Here is a 10000-nt window from a genome sequence, read left to right on the forward strand (position 1 = left end):
ATAATCTAGTTTCTTTTTATAATATCTATTTATTTCTATTTTTATAATATCTATTTATTTCTAATAAATATTTATATAATAGATTGAATTTATCTAATTTATTTCTATATCGAATAGAGTGGCGATGAATGATTTACTGAGTATAAATCGTGAATCTAAAATGGAAAATCATAAAAGATGGAAAAAGCTCTCGGCTCTAGTCATTCCATTATATTGACAATTTCAAAAAACTGCTCATACTATGAGCATAGTATAGTCGCAGTCAGGCAAGTATGCCCCCATCGTCTAGCGGTTCAGGACACCTCTCTTTCAAGGAGGCAGCGGGGATTCGACTTCCCCTTGGGGTAGGGTACTACGAAAGGAAGTTGATCATGGATTATCAATAAACCTAGAATTGATTCTTCCTGGGTCGATGCCCGAGCGGTTAATGGGGACGGACTGTAAATTCGTTGGCAATATGTCTACGCTGGTTCAAATCCAGCTCGGCCCAATAATTCGCTGATCCGCCATAACCTAAAATGCCCATTTTTTGTATTTTGTTTTCCCGAAAAGCCAAACAAAAAATTAGGGAAGAATAAAAAAGTCAATTTTGTGATATATCCATCCCTACCGCTATTTGTTTTTTATTTTGTTCTATTTATTTAGTTGTTCCCATAAATTATGACCTTGATAACGCTCTAGATTCATATCAGGATCATTAAATAGAAAGTTTAATGAAAAGAAAAAGAGTAAAGTAAACAAAAAAGAAGACTCTTTTTTGTTTTCATTTTCAAATTGATTATTGATCGATTTATTTGGCAATAACGAAAGGATTCCTAGTAACTAGTAATCCGCGTCGCTCTCACTCAAAGTGCATACCCGTATGGATATCAATATATTACTCGCGCCTTTGTTTGTTACAACCCGGCTTCGAATCTAAAATCTAAATAGAAAATGGCTTGAATGAAATCATAAGACTATCTCTGTTGTACACTTTTCTTTATTTCCCTGGGATTGTAGTTCAATTGGTCAGAGCACCGCCCTGTCAAGGCGGAAGCTGCGGGTTCGAGCCCCGTCAGTCCCGACGGATAAAATTTTTAAAATACATCAATAGATCCCTCCGTTTTCTGTCAAAGGGGATACAAATGACAGAATTTCATTCCCAACGATATCTTTATCTTTTTTTTTATTTATTTTTTCCTTTCTCTTTTTTGTTGGGGTTTATTTGGAAACTATTTGTAAACGGTGAAAGTGGAAAAGCAGTCAGATGATACATCATCAGATGATTGTACAAGGAAGGCGGTAGATTATCGAAAAGAAAGGGTGGAAAGAATATATATAAATAAAGGAATTCTTTTGATTGGACCAGGCATCACTTTTTGTATTCGGTGTGGATAAAAGATCTTCCTATGTTATACTATTCAATTCTCGACGGTGAATCGATTTGATAGCCTAGATATTGTTATTCATGATATTGATCCGATTCGATGTCATTGAAATGTAAGTCATTGCATTGAATTTACAAGCGACAAATTTATCATCTCTATGGGATTAAATCGAGTTATTGCGAAGTAAAAAAACAATGAAATTATGGAGTAAATATTCTCGCATTTATTGCTACAGCGCTGTTCATTCTAGTTCCTACCGCTTTTTTACTTATAATATACGTAAAAACTGTCAGTCAAAGTGATTAATTTGAATGAAACTTGACTTTTTATCAAGGAGTTAAGAAAAAAAGGATTCAAATCTCACGTCTTAAATAAAATGAATGGACTAGAATCAGCAGTATCCTATAAAACTCGATAGTATGGTAGAAAAAAAATATGAATCTTTCTACCATACTATCTATATCTATTATTGTAATGTAGAAAGATACAAGCTTAATATAGATGAATCCACAATATGTATCTTCATACATGTCGATATCAATTAAAGATATGTACTGTACATAGTATCTCAATTTTATTTCTTCGCTTGATCTATTTTATTTGTGTTGATTTCAATTAATCTGAAATAATTGAAAGGCAAGTCTTACGATTTTATAATTCTTTCATTTCATGGATTTGATTTTTTTGGTGGATACCGAGATTCCTATTAAAATAATCAGAAATGAAGGAAAAATGGAATGGAATAGGCATATATTAATTAAATTAAAAAAAAAAAAAACCAAGTAATCTTTTTTGAACATTCCAAAAGTAATTCGTTGAGCAACTGACAGATGATCCAAAGAGTTCTATGGTAACTTTTCTTCGTATTTCGTTTCGAAAAAGGGTATACCCTGCCGATTTTGAATTTAACTTCTTTGATCCATGATATGAAATGAGTCAATAAAGCATTTCATAAATGAAATTCAAATAAAACAGGGGGTAAGTGTCTAATATGTGACTACACTAAGGCAAGATCTTATTAAAATGAAATTAAATAAAAAAGACTTTTTTCTCTTTGAACAGTAAAGAGGAGGAAATAAAAACAAGCAAATACAGAAAACAAAGGGGGTTCCTTGTCCCTCATTGTCCGTTCATAACTCTGGTAAGAGCTGGTTCATCAAAATAGAAAATTTAGGAAGAATTCTTTTTTTTTATTGCCTATCATCCGGATCCTTTTACTTTCGAAATACGAACATGGGGATTATTGAAATGTTTATTTGATTTTGATTGAAAAGGTGTTATTCATAGAATACATTACTCCACTAGAATCCAAGAATTTCGAAATGAAGACTAATAAAATAGTTAAAATAAAAAAAGGCTTTGCAAAACGATCTAGAAAACAATTGATACGGTTTGATTCCTCAACCCCAATTAGGAGTACCCTAGAGCCCACTTCTTCCCCATACTACGAGTGAAAGGAAAATGTAAAGACTACCATTAAAGCAGCCCAAGCAAGACTTACTATATCCATGTGTATTATGTCCCTATCTCTATGAATATGAAACAAATATGAAGAATTCAATTTTTCCATTATTGTTCACTAATAATAGTGTAATTACTGGCGCAGAGTCAAAAGAAAAGGGAATTGTGACACGCCACCGTTGATGAATCACTTCGATAAATCCGCTTATAACAAGCTCTTATATGATTTCGAGTAAAATCGAGAACCATTAAGCACAAGCAAAATGCGCAGTAACACTTTTGGAAGTATCAAAGAATGTTACTCACATGTATCAATAATAAGACTTATTCTTTCTTTTGGTGTCCCTCATTAAGTAAAAGCCAATTATCTATCAATCTAATATTAATTGGATGCCTGAACACTCAGAGACTTTCATCCGTCTGTATACAAAGTATCTTCCAACCCTTCTACAACCATTCATTAGTTAATTAGACACTCCCGTTATCAATCTAATTCAAGACTCCTCTAGTAGCCACTCCATTAGTAAGGGGCTCCCATATCAAGATTTACTGATTCCTTCCACTACTTTAGTTTTCCTTGAATCCTAGACGTTAGGAGACGTTAGGATTTCGAGTTTTGTTGATCAGGCGACACCCGGATTTGAACTGGGGAATAAAGGTTTGCAGTCCCCGCCTTACCGCTCAGCCATGTCGCCAAAGGTTACAAACAAAAAAGGAGAGTATCTCCTTTTCTTTTCATTTTAGATCGGATCCATACCTTCAATTGGTTATAGTATCTCAAGACACACAATATCTAAAACTTTCCCTTTCTTTTCTATTGAAAAGAAAATGTGGATTCTCAGTTACAAAAGTAAAAATTCAGGACAAATAAATTGGAACCATTAACTATTGACTGCAAATTTATGGACGATTCTTCTTCACTTGTCTTTTTCTAATGGTATAAGAAAATAAAACTGGATACATAACTAAATTGATTTTTTTTTCAATAAAAAAAAACTTTCTTAATTTCAAGTATATTATAATAATATAACAGCAATTATCAGTCTATGTAAACCCCAGAGCATAAGTTGTTACACAGTTATAGTTATCTAATGAGGTATTTTATCTATCTAGATATGATGTCCATAGGGAATCAGCAAGAAATTATCGTGTTTCAATTTTTCATTGAATAGATTAAAATAAAAGAAAAAATAGAATTTTTGATAGAGCACGCCATGTCTTGTCTCCATTAGAGCGTTATAATGGAATAAAAGAAAGACATATATAAATAGAAATGCTATATCTGCACCTGTTTAATAAATAGAAGCCCCTTTTCGTACGCACTTCAATCATATTCTAAATATTCTACTAAAAAATAAAAAACTAAAAAGTGGGTAAAAACATCTATCTTCTCTGCGAATCGTTTTTTGAACAATGGAGTCCATGAAAAAATTAAGCGCTAGAAAAATCAACTCTCTCCCTATATATATATTTTATGATTATTTTGTCTTTATCTCAACGAACAGATCAAATCAGGAATTCCTTTCATTTTTCTGGTATTCAATCGGATTGGAATATGTAATATCATAATAATGGTAGAAATTGAATTATTTTTTTTTATATTCTATACAAAAACAAAACTCCATGCGGCTAAATGGCATTTATCAATTCTTTTCTGTATCTGTTTGTTATAAATATAAATTAAAATTTGAGTATAATTTTTCTTCTTCCGTTCATACGCATTTCATATTTCATACATTCCACATATATTATATGGTATATGGAGTTAGATAAAATTTCATGTGATTCAGTAAACAGAATAGAAATTCAATTCCATCATTATTAGATCGATTCGTAGGATTCGATGAAGAATGAAAAAAGAATGGGATTTTTTTGAGAAATGGGAAATTCAAAATGCTCAGGGATGAAAATGGAAATGTCTACAATACCTGGGTTGAATCAGATACAATTTGAAGGATTTTGTGGGTTCATGGATCGGGGCTTAACAGAAGAACTTTATAAGTTTCCAAAAATTGAAGATACAGAGCAAGAAATTGAATTTCAATTATTTGTGGAAACATATCAATTGGTGGAACCGTTGATAAAAGAAAGGGATGCTGTATATGAATCACTCACATATTCTTCTGAATTATATGTATCCGCAGGATTAATTTGGAAAACCAGTAAGGATATGCAAGAACAAACAATTTTTATTGGAAACATTCCTTTAATGAACTCCTCGGAACTTCTATAGTAAATGGAATATACAGAATTGTGATCAATCAAATATTGCAAAGCCCCGGTATCTATTATCGATCAGAATTGGATCATAACGGAATTTCGGTCTATACTGGTACCATAATATCAGATTGGGGAGGGAGGTTAGAATTAGAGATTGATAGAAAAGCAAGGATATGGGCTCGTGTAAGTAGGAAACAGAAAATATCTATTCTAGTTCTATCATCAGCTATGGGTTCGAATCTAGAGAAATTCTAGAGAATGTTTGCTACCCTGAGATTTTCTTGTCTTTCCTGACCGATAAGGAAAAAAAAAAAATTGGGTCAAAAGAAAATGCCATTTTGGAGTTTTATCAACAATTTTCTTGTGTAGGCGGGGATCCGGTATTTTCTGAATCCTTGTGTAAGGAATTACAAAGAAATTCTTTCAGCAAAGATGTGAATTAGGAAGGATTGGTCGACGAAATATGAACCAGAGATTGAATCTTAATATACCTCAGAACAATACATTTTGTTACCGCGAGATATATTGGCAGCTGCGGATCGTTTGATTGGAATGAAATTTGGAATGGGTACACTTGACGATATGAATCATTTGAAAAATAAGCGTATTCGTTCTGTAGCGGATCTCTTACAAGATCAATTCGGATTGGCTCTGGTTCGTTTAGAAAATGTAGTTAGAGGAACTATATGCGGAGCAATTAGGCATAAATTGATACCGACTCCTCAGAATTTGGTAACTTCGACTCCATTAACAACCACTTATGAATCCTTTTCGGATTACACCCATTGTCTCAAGTTTTGGATCGAACAAATCCATTGACACAAATAGTGCATGGGAGAAAATTGAGTTATTTGGGCCCCGGAGGATTGACCGGGCGAACTGCTAATTTTCGGATACGAGATATCCATCCTAGTCACTATGGACGCATTTGCCCAATTGACACGTCTGAAGGGATCAATGTTGGACTTATCGGATCCTTAGCAATTCATGCCAGGATTGGTCATTGGGGGTCTCTAGAAAGTCCATTTTATAAAATCTTTGAGAGATCAAAAAAAGCACAGATGCTTTATTTATCCCCAAGTCGAGATGAATATTATATGGTAGCGGCAGGAAATTCTTTGGCCTTGAATCAGGGTATTCAGGAAGAACAGGTTGTTCCGGCTCGATACCGCCAAAATTCCTGACTATTGCATGGGAACAAGTTCATCTTCGAAGTATTTTTCCTTTTCAATATTTTTCTATTGGAGCTTCCCTCATTCCTTTTATCGAGCATAATGACGCGAATCGGGCTTTAATGAGTTCTAATATGCAACGCCAAGCAGTTCCGCTTTCTCGTTCCGAGAAGTGCATTGTTGGAACTGGGTTGGAACGCCAAGTGGCTCTAGATTCAGGAGTTCCCGCTATAGCCGATCACGAGGGAAAGATCATTTCCACCGATACTGACAAGATTATTTTATCGGGCAATGGAGATGCTCTAGGCATTCCATTAGTTATGTATCAACGTTCCAACAAAAATACTTGTATGCATCAAACTGCCCGGGTTCGGCGGGGTAAATGCATTAAAAAGGGGCAAATTTTAGCGGACGGTGCCGCTACGGTTGGTGGCGAACTCGCTTTGGGCAAAAACGTACTAGTAGCTTATATGCCATGGGAAGGTTACAATTTTGAGGATGCGGTACTCATTAGCGAGCGTCTAGTATATGAAGATATTTATACTTCTTTTCACATACGAAAATATGAAATTCAGACTCATGTGACAAGCCAAGGTCCTGAAAGAATCACTAACGAAATACCGCACCTAGAAGCCCATTTACTCCGCAATTTAGACAAAAATGGAATTGTGATGCTGGGATCTTGGGTGGAGACAGGCGATATTTTAGTAGGTAAATTAACGCCTCAGGTGGCGAAAGAATCATCGTATGCTCCAGAAGATAGATTATTACGGGCCATACTTGGGATTCAGGTATCCACTTCAAAGGAAACCTGTCTAAAATTACCTATAGGTGGGAGGGGTCGAGTCATCGATGTGAGATGGGTCCAGAAAAAAGGGGGTTCTAGTTATAATCCGGAAACGATTCGTGTCTATATTTCACAGAAACGCGAAATCAAAGTAGGCGATAAAGTAGCCGGAAGGCATGGAAATAAAGGGATCATTTCAAAAATTTTACCTAGACAGGATATGCCTTATTTGCAAGACGGAAGACCTGTTGATATGGTCTTCAACCCATTAGGAGTACCTTCACGAATGAATGTAGGACAGCTATTTGAATGCTCGCTTGGGTTAGCAGGGAGTCTACTAGATAGACATTATCGAATAGCACCATTTGATGAGAGATATGAACAAGAGGCTTCGAGAAAACTAGTGTTTTCCGAATTATATCAAGCCAGTAAGCAAACAGCGAATCCATGGGTATTTGAACCCGAATATCCAGGAAAAAGCCGAATATTTGATGGAAGAACAGGAGGCCCTTTGAGCAACCTGTTATAATAGGAAAACCTTATATCTTGAAATTAATTCATCAAGTTGATGATAAAATACATGGGCGTTCAGTGGACATTATGCACTTGTTACACAACAACCACTTAGAGGAAGGTCCAAGCAAGGAGGACAACGGGTAGGAGAAATGGAGGTTTGGGCTCTAGAGGGATTTGGTGTTGCTCATATTTTACAAGAAATGCTTACTTATAAATCTGATCATATTAGAGCTCGCCAAGAAGTACTTGGGACTACGATCATTGGAGGAACAATACCTAAACCCGAAGATGCTCCAGAATCTTTTCGATTGCTCGTCCGAGAATTACGATCTTTGGCTCTGGAACTGAATCATTTCCTTGTATCTGAGAAGAACTTCCAGATTAATAGGAAGGAAGCTTAATCGGAATGAATCAAATTTTTCTTCTATGATCGACCGATATAAACATCAACAACTCCGAATTGGATCAGTTTCTCCCCAACAAATAAGTGCTTGGGCCAAGAAAATCCTACCTAATGGAGAAACCGTTGGAGAGGTGACAAAACCCTATACTTTTCATTACAAAACCAATAAACCGGAAAAGGATGGATTATTTTGTGAAAGAATTTTGGACCTATAAAAGTGGAATTTGCGCTTGTGGAAATTATCGAGTAATTGGAAATCAAAGGAGGGCCCTAAATTTTGTGAACAATGCGGAGTTGAATTTGTTGATTCTCGGATACGAAGATATCAAATGGGATACATAAGGCTGGCATGTCCAGTAACTCATGTATGGTATTTGAAACGTCTTCCTAGTTATATCGCCAATCTTTTAGACAAACCTCTTAAAGAATTAGAGGGTCTAGTATACTGCGATGTGTGATTTGATCGAAATTATTATTTTACAGATTAGGAATGAGAAACTGTCATCCCATTCAATCGAATTGGGATGCCCTGGATCTGACATGTCTCTTGGGAAGAGTAACATGAAGCTCAGAATTATGGGCGTATTCAATACTCCCAAATAAAAGGAATTGGTCTATGGTCGAGTCAGTAAAAATAAATAACTAGGAATTTTGAGTTGTACCTCGTGAAAAAAAGACTTCTTTTTTTGTGGAATTAACCGTTCTCATTTCTTTTAGTTCTTTTAGAAAGAAATGAAATTATGTTCAAGGAAACAAATATGTCATGGTTGCAGGAGTCTATACATCGCATATAGGCTTAGGCTTTAAGTTAAGGGCATCGTGGTATAATCGTCGAGGTACCGCAGGACCTAAGAGATCGAATGGAAGGGTACATAGACAAGTAAATCCCTTATGACACTCCTTTAATTTAAGAGGATTCAGCATTCGAGGGGAAGTAGACTACTCAAGAATTTCACATTTCATTTATGTCCTAATTTTGAATTGAATAAAGAATTAAGAAAATCTAAATCAATAAAGAAATAAATAGGCTATTCTATTTGTACATATGGAAGAGGGCACATTCATCTTGTTTGTCCATTAGTTTGGTTTCTTTTCATCACAGGATAGAGCAGTTTGGTACTCGCAAGGCTCATAACCTTGAGGTCATGGGGTTCAAATCCCGTTCCTGCAACATTACATTTTTTTTGACAAAAAAATTAGACTTGACCTAATATTAACTATTTTTTTTTTTCTTTTAGGGGGTGTATTATATTCCAATTCCAGTCAACTATTTACAGTCAACTATAACGAATCTTTTATCCTCTTATCTTAAATACATTTGCCCTGGGCGGATAGCGGGAATCGAACCCGCGTCTTCTCCTTGGCAAAGAGAAATTTACCATTCGACTATATCCACCATTTTCGTTCTTGATTCTTGATACGAAAGAATATTTGGTCAGAGCTAGGACAGATACTTTCTTCAGTTCAGGGCGATTTTATCAAATTCCACTACTAAACCAATTAACAATCGAAATTATATAACAATTCAAATGCTTATCAATTAATCAAATTACAAAGTTATGTAACCAATTATTAATTTATATTATTTGTTATTAATATTAAGAATATTAAGTAATTAATAATATTTATATTATTATATTAATATATTTCGATTTATAAATCTATATTTCTATATTATTTATTTTATTATTCTATCTATTATTATATTATCTATTTATAATTTATATATTATTTTTATATATTATTATTATATATATTTTTTATATATATTTTTATTTCTATTTAGTTATTATTTTATTTCTATTTAGTTATTATTTATTTTTATTTCTATTTAGTTATTATTTAGTTATTATTTATATTTAGTATATTTAGAATTTATTATTATTTAATATTTAATTTAAGTTAAATAGAAAATTAATAATTTAATTTAAGTATAATTAAAATAAATTATTAATTTATTTTCATTTTTTATTATGATTTCGATTTTATTATTTTCTTTTCATTCATCATTCAAATTCTATTTATTTCATTCAAGTTACATTACAGATTACAGAAGTTTGACTGACCCCCTCTA

General features: G+C 33.8%; 2 non-coding genes and 1 pseudogene across 2 annotated transcripts; all 3 read left to right on the top strand.

The window, feature by feature from the left end:
• The first annotated feature begins 406 nt into the window (after positions 1-406).
• Positions 407-490, top strand: TRNAY-GUA (transfer RNA tyrosine (anticodon GUA)). The gene has a single exon. It is a non-coding gene; the product is annotated as a tRNA-Tyr (tRNA).
• Positions 491-989: 499 nt separating this feature from the next.
• On the top strand, positions 990-1063 carry TRNAD-GUC (transfer RNA aspartic acid (anticodon GUC)). The gene has a single exon. It is a non-coding gene; the product is annotated as a tRNA-Asp (tRNA).
• Positions 1064-3668: 2605 nt separating this feature from the next.
• Positions 3669-8105, top strand: LOC128288386 (DNA-directed RNA polymerase subunit beta-like; annotated as a pseudogene).
• Positions 8106-10000: the final 1895 nt, after the last annotated feature.

The sequence above is a fragment of the Gossypium arboreum genome, unplaced genomic scaffold (genome assembly GCF_025698485.1).
Source record: "Gossypium arboreum isolate Shixiya-1 unplaced genomic scaffold, ASM2569848v2 Contig00210, whole genome shotgun sequence".
NCBI classification, from domain to species: Eukaryota; Viridiplantae; Streptophyta; class Magnoliopsida; order Malvales; family Malvaceae; genus Gossypium; species Gossypium arboreum.